We start from the raw sequence: 16,165 nt of genomic DNA, 5'->3' as shown, positions 1-16,165 counted from the left end.
GGCCGTAGCCTGAGAGTCCTTGAAAAGCTCCAGCGCACTGCCCTATCGCCAAACAGGCGAGTACCATTAAAAAGCATGTCCATGAGGGAACTCTGGACATCCCCCTGAAAACCCTGTGGACCACAGCCAGGCATGGCGACGCAAGGCCACAGTCGTGGAGATGGTTCTCCCCAAAGAGTACGGGGTGTCCAGCCCACACTGAAAGACTAACTTTGCGGCATCCTTCCCATCCGCAACAGCTTGGGAACGTACAGCCCGAACCTCCTCCGGGCACTGGGGCAGAGTTTGCGCCACCGTGTCCCACACAGCGTGAGAGTAGCGGCCCAAGAGGCATGCGGTGTTGACTGACCGCAGCCCCAGGCTGGCAGAAGAAAACAACTTCTTGCCAAACTGCTTCAGCTTTTTCGAATCCTTATCCGGCGGAGCGGTAGAGAATGCACTTTGGGAAGTGGAGGCCTGAATGACCTAGCTCTACGGGGTCGGATGATTTGTTAAAAAGGCAGGGTCACCCAGTGCCAGGCGATGACACCAGGCCAGGTTTTTATCCACAGGAACCCCTGTGGCTGGTCTAGACCAGGTGCCCATCAAAACATCCGTCAAGGCCTCATTGAACGGAAGCAGAGGTTCCATAGAACTAGCCACCGGCTGAAGCACTTCAGTAAGAAGGTCAAGAGCCTCAGCTGCTCTACGGAGCACCACAGTGTATGTGGCGCCTTCCTCCATGACAGCAGGAGGAGACACAAACCCAGGCTCAGAGGAGAGGTCAAGGCCACCGGAACCCTCAGAGTCCTCCGCCCCCTCATGTTCGGACTCGCACTGCCGTGCAAGAGGGTCCTCCGACCCCTCCCAGTCATCTCCCTCCTCCCCGGCCCTAGGCACAGGCGGCAGCGACAGGGGAGGCCCAGGGGAAAACAAATGCTCCAACGGCGCCGGTTCGGCTCCCTGTCCCAATTTAGGTCCCAAGCCGGAGCAAAATTGCCCGTAAACTCTAGTAAGGGCGAACGGAACCCATTGCAGCGCCAGGACCGGAGCCGCAGGGGGCGCCAGGACCAGAGCCACCGGCGGAGGACCCTGTGGCGCCAGGGCCGGAGCCGCTGGTGGAGGACCTTGCAGTGTCAGGGCCGGAGCCGCTGCCGGGGGAGCCGGTAGCAAGCAGGGGCCCTCAATAGGTAACGCGGGCCCGAAGGCGCACCAGCAGGAGCCCTAGGCCTGGAAAGGCGGTCCATGGAGGCAAGAAACTCTTGCACCTGGTCCGGAGCTGCTGACGGACCCGGATAGCGCTGGTAGGCCGCAGGACTCCCAGGCTCCAACGGAGCCGCAGACGAAGGACCCCTGGCACCTTCGTCCGCGTCCGGAGACAGACTGGGTGACATCGGAGAGCTTACACGTTTCTTCTACTTTTTCTTGTGACGTCTCTTACCGGATTCCGAGGGTGAAGACTTTGACCCCAGAGAGCGATGATGATGCCTCCGCGATCGGTCCCTCGAGCGACCTCTGGACCTCGAATGGCACGGAGACGACTGACTGGCCTCCATCAGATTTTGGGACCGCTCTGGCAAAGCCTTCAGAGCCATGGCCAGACAGTCGGAACATGACTGGGAGTCATAGTCGCGCTCCAGACAGTAGAGACAGATGCCATGGGAGTCGGCCACCGACATCGTACGGCGACAGGCCCCGCAGGATTTAAAACCAGGCATCCCTACGTGGCACCAGGAGTCAAAGACTTAAAAGAAGTAGAGGCAAAAGTCTCAAAAAACTTAGTCAAAAAATTACTAGGGTACGTGCTCTAACCGGATCTGCGCTTCCTGGCGCGGAAAAAGAAAGAACTGACATCAGCACGCATGAATGGCGCCTAAGTAGTCTCCGTGACGTCATATCGGCGCTTGCGGCGCCAGCGACGGACGCAGAGCCACACAACGCCACCTACTGACGCGCAGGGGTACTACTAACGAAAAACTTTCCGGATCCAGTCTGACGCCTGGGTAAATTCTAAGGTAAGGAATCTGTCACTAACGTGTCTCTTTCTCACATAAGTATGGCTATCCCCATCAAAATGGTGATGATAACAAACCTACGTCTTAGAATTCTTTTAAAAGGGTAAGGAGTAAAAAGCAAAATGAAGCAGAAGGATTAAAAATGTAATACACATTTGGAAAAATGTTAGGTCAAGTGAAATTGCAACGAATAATTCTTTTAAGCCTTTAATAACTACGGTTCTTTAAGCCACTTTTATCTAAATACAGTGGAAAATGTAGTACAGGCACCATTTTGTCACTGTTTTACACTTTCCCATGTCCCCAACAAAATGTCCTTAAGGGAGGGAATCAAAGAATTCTCCTGAATTCAAAGTTAAATTAATCCAGAGGCAGACAAGAGTTTAATTATAGCATGATCATTTCTAACATGTGATGATGCACATAGTTTTTACTTCCAGCCATCAATCACCAGTTTCAAGACAAGTAGCTTCAACTAAATGCCACCAAAGCAGATGTAATTCTGTTAGACCAAATATCCAACTAGTATTGATCCTGCTGTCCTTCCTAGGTTGCCTGCCCACACAAAAAAGACTGGTTCGCATGAAAACCAGACTCTAAATTCATTATGTCAATAGGGTATTTGACTATTGAGTTTGTGATTTGTGGATTCGCCAAAGTGATTTTTGTATGGAAATAGAGATCGTGTTAACTTCTTGTAATACTTTGTGGACCAGCTGCTCTTTTTCAACTGTATGACAGTGACAGTGTACAACATTGATTGCATTGTTATGTGCCAAAATGATAAATAAAGTTAAAAAAAAAGTTCATTATGTTAAACACCACACAGATTATTCGAAATATTTATGAAACTTGGTGACTCAGTCATTACCTCTAGCTGGACTTCTGTGATAAAGCACACAAACCGTGATAGGAGGAATGCTTACAGGTAGTTTAAACAACCAGTAATGGCCCTGGGTAGCATTCCATCTCATCAGTTTTCACCACTCAATTTTCATCACTGTGCCAGTCTAGACACAGGACCTCCAAGAGAGGAGGACCCTCCCTACTTCTCATGGGAACAGTCCACCCTACATTTGCAGGCTGCACCATCCAGAGGAGACTATAACAAACAAACAGCATTAGTAAAGCACAACACCATCACCCTCAGGGGTATCTGGGCGCTGTGTCTCCGTCAAAGAGCGAGGTCTTAGTTTCTTTCTGAAGTGTGCCAGCGAGGTGGCTGTACGGAGCTCGGGGAGGTCTTGGCAGCGATGTTGGAGGGGTGGCCACCGCTGCAATGGATGTGTGGGTGTGTCCAAGGGTGAGTGAAGGGCAGGTGTCTAGCAGGTTGGTGGAAGTTCAGTCAATGGTTGAGGTAAGCAGGTCCTAGGTTGTGGAGGACTTTGTAGGCTTGTGTAAGGATATTAAACTGCCATCTTTTCTAAATGGGGAACCAGTGGCAGTCTCAGGTGGGGGAAAATGCAAGTTCGCTAGGCAAGGTTAAGGATGAGTCTGGCAGCAGCATTCTGTATGGTCTGGAGTCTTGTGAGGAGCTGGGTGGGGATGCAGGTGTAGAGTGCTTTGCCGAAGTCGAGAGGGCTGGGGACGAGGGCCTGAGTGAAGGTGTTTCATGTCTTGGTTGGGATCCATCTGAGATTCTGAAGCGCATGTGAAGTGTGTGGAAGCAGGAGGAGGCGACTGATGGACTTGTTGTTTCATGGTCAGTTGGCTGCATTGTATGATGCAGAGGTTGCATGCATGGCCAGTAAATGTGGGCATGGGTCTGAGTTCGGCAAGCCTCCAGCTGTGGTCCCATGCGGAGGTGTTCTTCCCGAAGAGCTGTACTTCAGTTTTGTCAGAGTGGAGCTGGAGGCAGTTGTCCCTCATCCATTTGGCTTTGTTGGTCAAGCGTTGCAGAAGTTGGTTTTGACACTGGGTAGGAGAATATGTTGATGCCGTGGAATCTGATGACATCTGCGTGGGGGGTCATGTAGGTGTTGAACAGGGTGGAGCTGAGGACTGATCCTTGTGGCAAACCACATATGAGGTCCTTGGGTGCAGAGGTGAAGGGAGGCAGTCGGATGCTCTGTACGAGTCCTGTAAGGAAGGAGGTTATCCACTTGAGGGAGTCTTGCTGTATGCCTTTGTGTTGCATTCTTATCATTCTCTTCTGTTGCTTCCTTATGTCACACTCTTAGAATTTCTAGAGCGTCCTGCTGTTCAGTGTTCTGGAAACACTGAGCGTCAGTTATCTGTTGGCCTTTTGCCTGTGTGGACAAACTGTGCTTCTTGTCAATAAAACTAATAAAACCATCTACCTTCTGGATCACCTCATCTTTACAAATGGCGACGACAAATGAAGAAGACACTGCTACATTTAATTTTGCAGTACAGGTGTGGTGCTGTCTTCTGGACCCTGTGTGACAATGTTTGGCATAAGAAGGACCTCTTGTAGTCCGTGTTCCTTGGTGGTACTGTTCATGAAGGATTCCTAAAGAATATGCTCTTCTAGGTGTTTACGACGTGTTGGTGTTTTTTCAAGTTCCTGCAGACCTTCAATGGCCAGCGACTGTGATTGACTCTTGGCTGCCTGCTGATCCTCACCTGTCGAAAGCTTCTTCTGTTATGGTGACGTATGAAGCTATACGTCATCGGTGATGTATCCTGTTCGTGTGGCTCGCTTCGTGCACAACTCTCCTTTAGAGATCTGTGCACAAGCTGCATGCAGCAGCCATGTTTATTAGCTTTGTGCTTGGTTTCTAGAGCAACCGCACACCGTGACACTGTGCTTCTCGCCTGTCGCTTCTATTTCCTAGTAGCTGCGCACTAGGCTCCTTGCTCAGCGCTAATATTGTGTTGGCTTCAGAGCGTGTCATAACGGTGACACGCACATTATCAAAGTGCTTCTTGCTTGGCGAATCTATTTCTTGGTAGCTGCACACTGCCTTCGTGCTTCTTGCTAAAGCGCTGCTAATATTTTGGCATCCTAGCGTGTCATAACTTTGACACGCACACCTTCAGCGCTAATAGCTTGTTTCTACATTGAAGTATATTACGACGGTGATACGCACACCTCTGGTACTTTACTCTGCATAATTTTTTCTTCTCCATTTTGTGTTTTTAGTGTGGTGTCATTGTTTTAAGTTATTTGACTTTTACTACTTATTTTGGCATATTGGGTTTCAGTCATCTAACATTATGCAGTTTGACCCTCCCAAGGTTGAGCCACCTATTTCGGGGACTAGGAGGAAAGAAGAGTTTATTACTTACCTTAAAGCTATTGATGGAGAAAGGATGTCAGCTGAGAGGAAAAAAATAAAATTCTGCATTGTGTAGATTCAGAAGGACACGTTGTATATAGGACTTTGCATCCGGTTAGATCTGGGGGAGGGGGATTACAATGCTTATGATGAAGCTTTGTTACGTATCGAGAATCATTTTAAGCCAACCACTAGTGTCGCTCTTAATAGGTTTAAATTTTATACTAGAGCTCAAGAAAATAAAGTTTTGATGAGTTCCTTACAGCCTTGCGTACATTGTCCATAAATTGCAATTTTGGTATGATTACAGACCAAATGATAAGAGACCAGATTATAGTACATGTTAAAAGTGAAAAGGTACAAGAGCAATTATGGATAAAGGGTGATCCTAGTTTGGAGGCTGGTATTAGTACTGTGAAAGCATTAGCGAAAGCATTAGAGCAGTCAGAAAATGTGGTGGGGGGGAGGGGAGTCTAAACAAGGCTTTTAAAACCCTTGTCTCTGGTGATGTAAATAGTGTCACCCCAGGAACTTCTAGAAATGTCTTTGGTAATAATAATGATAACACCAAGGGTTTTCATTTTTTAGGTGTTGTAATCCAGGTCATATTGCTTTGTTTCCACGTTGTCCCGCCATTGGGAAAGAATGTAGTAAGTGTGGACTTCGGGGACACTTCTCCAAGATGTGTAACGATATAAAAAGGCTTTTCTGGAAATTATTCCAAAGAGAAGGTATCGTGCAAGTCTTGTGAGTCAAGTTGAGGATGATACAAAATGGTATCCGAAAACTGTAATAGTTGTTTCTATTCGTAATGTTCCCAATGACTCGCTTACATCCAATATTGGTCCCCCCAAATGCCTATTGCACATTTTGGGTAAAGAATTGGAGCTTATAGCAGATTCTGGTTCGGCTTGGACCATCATCACTAAGGAATATTGCATCCAATGTTTTAGTGATTTAGTTGATTTGGATTCCCTTATGGAGTCCGATATTATTGCAGAGAGTTTTGATGGGTCCAAAATGGACATTGGTGTTAAAGAACTTGATATTGAGTTCAAAGAGAAAACGGTCCACATTAAGTTGTAAGTGGCTGTTAAAGGTGTGAATGTGTTGGAGTGGCGGGATCAAGCCAAACTTGGTATCATTTTGAATCCCAGGAGCAAAGAACCTGTGCCTATTGTTGTCTACTGCTCGCTCAATGTTGATTTTCCCAAGCTTTATCCAAATGTCTTTTCATAAAAACTTGGAAAGTTGGTTGGTTTCAGCCATAAAATTAAGGTCAAGGAAGGTTCTATTTCGGTCAAGCAAAAACTTAGAGCGGTGCCCATCATCGTGAGAGAGGAATTGAAAAATAGGTTTGAGAAGAGGATTCATTGGGCATTATTGAAGAGGTTGAGTCACCAGTCTGGGTGTCCCCCATTGTTTTAGCCCGCAAACCTGATAAAAGTCTGAGACTGTGTGTGGACTTAAATGCACTTAAAGCGAACTTAGTCATGGATTGTCATCCCCTTCCCAACATCAATGAGATGGTATGCATGTTAGGAGGGACTCACATTTTCTCCACGCAGGTTCTCCGTTCGGCATATCATCAGATTGAATTTACGGAACATTCCAGGAAATTCACTGCCTTCATAACACCACATGGTTTGTTCCAGTTTAAACGGATGCCCTTTGGTTTAGCCTCAGCTGCATCAGTGTTTCAGAGGGCAATGTACCATATCTTTAAAGATCGGAGGGTATTTGTTAAATGTTTTCAAGATGACAATTAGTTTTTCAAAGGACAATGAAGAGCATCTAAGTCATGTCAAAATTGTGTGTGAAAGACTGGAAAGATTTGGTTTGAAACTCAAGGAGGGGAAGTTCAAATACTTTTGCAAATCTGTCGAGTATCTTGGTCATACTCTGTCGGGTTATGGTGTTGTGCCCGAAAAATCCCTGGTTAATGCTATTGTCAAAGCTTCGTCACCTGACAATAAGGAAAAGCTTCTCTTTCGCAGTTTTATGTGAGTACTACAGCAAGTTTATACCCAATTTTGCTACCAAAATGGAGCCTCTCAGAGAAATGATGAGGAATTTCTTTGGTCTGAGACACAAGAATCTGCTTTTCAGCAGACTAAGAGGGACATTGTGGAGGCCCCTACTCTCAAATCCTTTTGGTTGAACGAAATGTGTGTGATTACCCTGGATGCGAATTTATTAGGCTTGGGTGGTGGTTTAAGTCAAAAGTGTGACAAAGATTAATGGTGTGTAGTGTTTGCTCCCAGAACTCTCTGAGAAAAGGAGAGAAGATATGCTGTTATTGAAAGAGAACTTTAGGCATGCATGTGGGGCATTGAACACGTCTGGAACTATGTCTGGGGTAGCAGGTTCTTGCTTAGAACTGATCACAAACCTCTTGTTGGGATTTTATCCCCTGGGGAGGGTGGAACTCTACTGCACACATTGCCAGACTGACATCCAGACTACAGGAATATGACTGAGGTTGAATTTGTTCCTGGTAAGTGCAATGCAACGTTACAGCTGATTGCTTGTCAAGGTTGCCTTGCTCTGGTAGCAGTGATTTTCACAATGAGCATGATTTTGAGATGATTGCGTCTGTCAAGGATTTTGTCTCCTCCGATTTGTCAGGCGTGTCGGAATTTGAATGGAGGAAAGAAATTTGTAATGATGCAGTTTGCCAATTGATTTAGCATTATTTGAGAGTGGGTTGGCCCACGGCTAAATGCACTTCTTCTGAGTTGAGTCCTTTTAGTCAAGTTGCTGAGGAAATTGACTGTTTAAGGGTGGTAAGATTATTCCACCTGTGGTCATGCAAAAGAAGATTTTCCAGCTTGCTCATGTGAGACATTTGGGTATGACTTCAATGAAGCATCTTATTAAGGCAAATGTTTGGTGGCCTGGTCTAGATAAAATGGTGGATAGAACTGTTAGAGAGTGCTCTGAGTATATTAACAGTGACAAGATGCTTAGGGTTTTTTCTGCTCCCCTCAAGCCGGTGACTTGGCCTCAGTCCCCTTGGCAGAAAGTAGCTTTTGATATTTCTGGTCCCTACAAATGCTTGTCTTCTGATGCCTGTGTTGTCCTTGTTTTGGTTGACTATCACACTAAATGGTCAGAAGTTAAGTTTGTTGCCAATGCTACTTCCTTAGTGGTCATTTCATTTTTCAAAGACGTTTTTGCTAGGGAGGGGTGCCCAGAATTGTTAGTTACTGACACTAGTGTGCAACATATTTCTCAAGAGATGGAGGAATTTTTCTCTAGATGTGGTATTAGACAGGTCACTACTTCTCTTTATGAACCTAGAGAAAATGGTCAAGTTGAAAGATTTAATCGGATACTTAAGGAGGGTATAGAGTTGTAAGGGTATTGAGTTGGTCAATAAGTCCAGTGAACCTTGGAGAGATATTTGGAGGAAGAGATTGTGGATGTACCGTATTACTCCCCACTCAGTTACAGGTTTGTGTCCTTTTAGGCTTCTAAAAGAAAGAGATCCTGTGTCTGACATTTGTCTGTGGTGGTTAAGGAAATACAGCAAGAACGTTGATGATATTGAATTGCACATCATTGCTGGTAGGGTAAGAGAGAAGCAGCATAAAATGAAGGAGGTGTTTGATGGAAATTGGAAGGTGAGGATTCCTGACTTTGTTGTTGGAGATTTGGTTAGGATCAAGAATCCTGGTTTCTTGGTGAAAGGTAGTTCCAGATTTGGTCATCACATTAAAGTGGTGAAGGTTTGCAGGAATAGTGTGGTTACTCAGGATGACAAAGTGTGGAATGTGAGAAGAGTGGTCAAATGCAGGTGAAGTGAAGATACCAAGTTCAGTGTATCAAAAACTCAGGCAACTGTGCGGACTCTTGTGACAAATTTACTGTTGCTTCTAGGGTTAAGGTAAACAATAGAACCAGGTGTGTGCCAGCAAGACACAGATTTTAGCTTGGGCATCTTTGGTGTTTATGCTACTGTTTTACATTTTTTGTTAATGTGCATTGTTTTCTCTTAATGTTAATGGGTTAAGAAGTGTTGTATTCTTCTCATTCTCTTCTGTTGCTTCCTTATGTCACACTATTTCTAGAGCGTACTTTTTAGTCCTGCCATTCAGTGTTCTGGAAACACTGAACAGCAGTTATCTGTTAACCTTTTATTCTGTGTGGACGTACTGTGCTGCTTGTCAAAAAAACTAATAAAACCACTACCTTGCGGATCACCTCATTTTACACTATATTGTAGAGACTATTGAGGAGGTTGTTTTGGGAGACTGTTTCGAACGCCACAGAGGTCGAGGAGATTCAGGGCCACAGTTTCTCCACTGTCGATGAATGTTCTACCGTCATCTGTGGCAGCAATCAGTGCGGTCTCAGTGCTGGGGATGGCATGGAATCCCGATTGAGAGGCATCTAGTAGGTGGTTTTGTTCCAGGAATTCTGTGAGTTGATAGTTTTCTCAAGAACTTTGGCCGGGTAGGGGAGTAGGGAGATCAGGCTATTTGTTGTTAGATTGTTAGGGTCAGAGGAGGCTTTCTTTAGGAGGGGTCTGACATGTGCGTGTTTCCATCTGTCGGGGAACGTTGCTGTAGAGATGGAGGTGTTGAGGATGCTGGTGAGCTGCGTACTGATTGAGTTTGTTGCGAGGTTGTAAAGATGTTGGGGGCAGGGGTTGGTGGGAGCCCCGGAGTGGATGTAAGACATGATGGTTGAGGTGGTGAGGACAGTGATCGGTGACCAGGTAGTGATGGTTTGGCTGGTGTTTGGTGGTTAGTTGAGGTCGGATGTTGAAACTGTTGTAGATGTTGGAGATCTTGCTCTGGAAGTAGTCTGAGAGGGTGTTGCAGAGGTCTTGGGAGGGATGGATGGTGTTCTCTATGGCTGTCGGATTGGAGAATTCTTTGACTATTTTGAAGAGTTCCTTTGTATGGTTGGCTGCCGAGTCAATATGGGTGGTGATGGCCGCTTTCTTGGCTTCTTTGATGTGCAACCCCAGATTGGTTTCATCCTTGAAAGGCCTAATCAGTAAGGTGTAGATTAGATCCTGTGGCAAAGCGAGCAAGGTACCCATGTCTAAGCATACACTTGGGTACTTAGGGCAGCAAACACACAGAAGGTGATGGAGGAATGCTTGCAAAGAGTCAAAACCACCAACGTTACTCTGGGGAGTTATGCCACCCATTGTGTTCAGCCACTGTACCACTGTAGGCAGAGGTCTGCCTTATGCAAATCAGCAGGACACTGCTTATCATGGGAATCATCAATTCTAAAATGGAAGGCAAGGATCCCTCCACAAGCAACTCCTGACCAGTTACAGCCTTGTTAAGCCTCTTCACCGAGGCATAGTTTGTTTCGATCCTGTGGCACAGCAAGCAAGAAACCCATGTGTGTGCATAACCTTTACCAAACCAATTGCCAATGATTACACTATTTGCATGTATACATCCCATCATCTTTTGTTAGCAAATAAGATTCTTGTCAGACTTTACCTTTTTAAAGAACGCTGTAGCAGGCCTAATATCAGGCCTTTACCAGTGAGACAATTCATCAGAGGCTGTATCCGACCGTAACTAGTTGAAAGTTGAGGACAGAATCAATTTCAGGTGCCTTGGCCAGGAAGCCAAATATCTTCTAAATAGCATTCATGAGTACCTAGTGAACAACACTACTCACTACACTTCATTCAAGATTGTGCATTCCATGGACTAAACTTTGTTGGTACTAGCATCATTGCACATGATATCTATGGCAATAAGTGTTTTGCTTTCACAACGCAATGATTATGGAGCAGAATTTCTTTGGACTTACGAATGGAACCATCGAATTTGCGACTCAGATCTCTTCTTGAAACTCTTTTGGATGCCTTCGCTTTTCATAACAGATGGGCATGACTGCCATATTAACAACCTATGTAATTGGAATCAATCAACAAGTAAAAGAAGAGACATGTTTGATAATCGTCTAAAATTCACAGAAGAACCCCATTTAGATCCAACTCTTGTATAACAAGCCCAAGATCCTCTCACTGAAGCCCATAAACTGCTGCTGATTACTACCCAAACCCTTCCCTCAGTACTCGCCCTAAGAACTGCTCTACCTACAGTTGCACCAAGGACAAAATTATCCAACAGTGGAGCTGGACACAACAGCGCAGTTGTGTTATAGTTTATGTAGAAGAATGCTAAACTGCTGCTGATTACCACCTAGGACTTCCCTCAGAAATGGCCTTAAGAACTGCTCTACCTACAGTTGCAACAAGGACAAAATTATCCAACAGTGGAGATGGATAGAACAGAGTAGTTGGGTTGTAGTTGATGCAGTACAGTGGATTATTCAGTTCAGTAAGCTACACGTTTTAATTTTGTAAACAGATTGTATGGGCAATTTTGAATCAAACCACTTTATTGTAGGATAATGGCAAGCCATGTGAACCAATAGCAGATCCAAGCAGTTAAGAGACATAATCGCCCGTCTACTGCCCACAGACTGAGATAAACAGGCCTAATTCATGAATACCCCAGTGGATATTCGGACATTCTCCAGGATGAGAGTAGTATGTTGCAAAGGGATTTAGAGGTTCATACTGGGCCCAAGAAGGGTGTCTTGGAACACACCTGTTAAAGCATTTCAGACAGAGAAAAACCTGTGGATTTGATTTGTACCTGAAAATGGCATTTCAAAGACAGGAACATTTGAAATAACTGAAACCCGAAGAAAAAAGCTCTTTAGGGACTGAGTGACTTTTGCAGTTCTAAATTACCTCTCAGACCATCAACAGTAAATTAGCTTGGGTGGAAACCAATACACAGAGGATATGCCTAAGAAAACAAAGTCACCTCACGAACCCACAACCACCTTTCCTCTCCATCCTAGTTGTCTCTGCACATTTCATCCAAGAAAAAAAATAAAGAAAACAAGACTCAAACATTTAAATATAAAAAAGAATCTTTTAATCTCCCTGGTAGCAAAATGTTTCATCTAGAAAACATTCAGCTACTTCAGATACATGGTAAGAAATGGCTACATACAATCTTGGGCAAGGTGCCAATATTCAGCACATAATATAGAGTACGTGTTAAATAGACATTTCTCTTTCTCTCTCTCTCTCTCTCTATATATATATATATATATAAATGTTTATATACACCTATTTATATGCATCTAGCAATACTAAAATAGGAATTGTACAGGAACGCAAACTGTAGATTTGTGAGCAATTAAATATTCACCTGAAATGTTTGTCCGTTTGCACAAGACACTCCCACTTGCCCCAATCCAGTTGTAATAAAAATACTGATTGTTTTGGTGCAATGTGCAGTATGCTTCTCTGTGACATCACCTAATCTAACTCTGACCACGTCCACACTGGATAGCAGCAACGGGTTGTGTGGTGGAAGCAATGAAAGCATACGATTGCTCAGGGGAAGAGATGTGCAGGAGTACATCATACACACTTCACCCCACAGTCAACTAAATGATGGACGTACAGGGAAGCTGTGACTTGTACGTGATCACTGTGTGGCATGGCATGGTATGGAGGCAGGGTATGCTTCATCAGACTGACTGAAAGCCAGGGAGGGAACACTGTAGAGAACTGACCCAAGAGTTCCAATTACTCATTTTAAGACACCATACAATCCTCTCATCAAAGCTCAGATGTTGTCCTGCAGTTAGTAATCACTTTGGGTTGGAAGCCAATCTAGGCAATAGAAAGTTTATAGGGTTAAATAATAATCAGTAACACCCTTGTTCAAACACATTATTTGAAGCGCCCTAAAACTGTCCCCAACTGAGATTCTCATTATATAACAAAGAAAACCTCTGACGCAGTAGATTAAAGTATGAGTCAGCACTCTAGAATGTCAGTTACTGCAGTAATTTAATCCCACAGATTAAATTACTGCGGTAACTGACATTCTAGAGAGCTGTTTATCTTTGATCTATGGTGTCTGAGGTTTTCCTTGCACTTTAAGCGGGTCTTACTCCCACTGACGAACACCAGCCCCAGGTGATGGATGTAATTGGGCTTCGAGCAAGTGCTTGTTGAATGAATATATATATATACACACACACACACACATATTGAATGTTACCTACCCTATAAACATCTGCTTGTGGCATGTGGTGCTGCACATTCACATGCTTAGCATAGGTCCGCCATATAGTGTTGAACTTGGAAGTGTGCAAGTTGTTTTTCTTTGAAGTAGTCTTTAGAGTCATGAGGTGCCGTTACTCCTCCTCTTGTTTGCAATTTGCTTGGTCCTCGACTCCACTGTTAGATCGTTTTCTGCTTGGCGGGTGGGGATGGAGTGTAAAGGAATATTTATTATAGTGAGATGGCCATAGAAATGTAATGTAATTACGATAATTGCAAACCCCATAAATTCCGGGGAGGAGGGTGGAAGCATGTGACTCTATAGCACTACATGCCACAAACAGATGCTTACAGGGTAAATAACATTCAGTGTCTGAGGTGGCTGTAGATACACATGATTAGCATAGACTGTAAAGCAGTTTTTCTTCCAAAGCGGAGGCTAACCTGTGAGGGGTGCATTTGAATGAAATGTGCAGGAAACTTCTTGGCCTACATAGGCTTATTGATGGGCTATGACATCTACACAATGTTTGGAAAATGTGTGTGGTGTGGTCCATAAAGCTGCCCTACATATGTCAGCCATGGGTATATTTCCTAAGAAAGCCACAGCAGCTTTTTTGCGAGTAGAGTGAGCTTTTGGAGGACTAGGTAGAGCTTGTTTAGTTTTTGTCAAGCAGATTTGAATACATTTTAAAATGCAACATGATATGCCAGTTTTAGAAATTGCTCTTCCTTTGTGTAGGTTGTTAAATGCAAGAAAGAGTTGCTGAGTCTTTCTGAATTGTTGAATACCATCAATATTGTGCACAAGTACCATTTTCTCATCTAGTGTGTGTAAAGCTCTTTCATCAACTGAATCGTGTTAAGAAAATAAACAGGCAACTCAATAGATTGCTTCAAGTGTAATGGAGATACTAATTTTGAAAGAAATGTAGGGTTGGTATGTAGTACCACCTTGTCTTTATGAAGCTGGAAGAATGGTTCTTCTAGAGTTAATGCCTAAAGCTTAATGACACGTCTGAATGAAGTGATTGCAATGAGAAATGCAACTTCCCATGAAAGGAATTGGAGAGGGTAATTGTGGAAAGGTTCAAATGTGGGACTCAATCTTGTTAACATAATATTGAGATTTCAAGCAGGAGTGGAAGAGGCTTTAGGTGGAATAACTATTTTGAAACTCTGTAAAAAGCTTTCATTACAGGGATTCTTAAGATAGACGTGTGTTCTCTATTCTGTAGATATGGCGCAACTGCAGTGAAGGGTATTTTAAGGAAGTTAAAGCTAACCCTGAATTTTGTAAATACAGCAGGTAACTGACAATGTCCTGAACCTGTGCTGTTAATGTGTTAATATCCTTATAACAGCAATAGTGAAGGAAGCGTTTCCACTTGGCCGTAAAAGAGGCTCTAGTGGTGGAACTTCTTGATTCTTTTAGAATTTCCACACACTTCTGAAGTAAACTCAAATATTCGAATTCTAGAACTTCAAGAGCAGGATAGCAAGATTGAGAGATCTGGAATTTGGATGACTTACTGTTCCCTGGTTTTGAAGGGCCTGCTAGTTGGGAAGTATCTGATGTGGAACCACTAAGAGTTCAAATAGTGTGGTGAACAATGGTGGTCTGGACCATGAGAAAGCCACTAGGATGAGAGTTAGAGACGTATGCTGTACTTTGCGAACCACATATGGAAGTAGTGGGAGAGGTGGAAAAGCATAAGCAAATATTCCTGACTAACTTCATAGTGCATGCCCTTGGACTGTGGGTGTTGGAACCTGGAGGCAAAGTTTGGGCATTTGGAGTTTTCCACTGCAGCGATTTTCTAATGTGGCGAAGAGATCTAGGTCTTGGTGACCACACTATAGGAAGAATGGGTGAAGGACTAGCAGGTTGAGCTCCCACTCGTCACTTGTTGCTGACTCCTGCTGAGGAAATCGGCAATATCGTTGTCCACCCCTGGTACATACTACGCTAAGAGGGGAATATTGTGCCGGAGAGCATACCTCCATATGATCTCAGCTAGCTGAGATGACCATGTGCCCCCCTGTTTTTAGAACATAATATTTGTTAGTCATGTCTGTTTTGATGAGAATCACTTTGCCTTTGAAGCGAGGAAGAAATGTTTTCAGCGCTAGATAAACAGCTAGCAGCTCTAGGTGATTAATGTGGAGATGAGGCGTCCTACAGGTCCAATACTGCCATGAAGTCGCCTTGTTGAAGTAGAGGGATGACATCCTGCAGGTGTGAAAATGCTCTCATACCAGTACCTGTTTAGGGGTCTTAGGCCTAAGATTGGCCTTAGATACTGGTTCTTTTTGGGTATTCGGAAGTAAGGTGAATAGACCCCTGTGCCTTGTTGTTGTAATGGCACATGTTCTATTGCTCCTTTTTATAGAACAGCTTGGATTTCCGATCTGAGAAGCTGCTGATGAGTCTGTGGGCTGTTTTTGTTTGTGAGGTGGAATGTTTGGAGGCAATAACCATGTTGGATAATATCCAACACCCACTGGTCGGAGGTAATTGTCCGCCATGCAGGAAAGAATTGTTGAAGTCGTCCCCAGACAGGTGTAGTCGGAGGGGAGGACATTGCAGGTAAGTCAAGGTTTAGATGCACTTGCGGTAATCTTGGTAAAACCGTCTCTGCCTCGTGAGTTGTTGCCCCTGTAGGAGCCTTTGAAATATCCTCTGGTAAAGGATGTTTGGCTATATGCCTTATGATATGCAATGGAGGACTTCGGGGATGATGTGCCCTGCCATAATGGGATAAGAGATCAATGGAGTTTACAATTCCCAATGGTTGGCAGATTGTTCAGCAACCTTCTTAACCGTCGCATATATCTTTTTACTTTCTTTG

Source organism: Lissotriton vulgaris, chromosome 11, assembly GCF_964263255.1.
Source record: "Lissotriton vulgaris chromosome 11, aLisVul1.2, whole genome shotgun sequence".
In the NCBI taxonomy this organism is placed as follows: domain Eukaryota; kingdom Metazoa; phylum Chordata; class Amphibia; order Caudata; family Salamandridae; genus Lissotriton; species Lissotriton vulgaris.
This window is presented reverse-complemented; position numbering follows the sequence as displayed.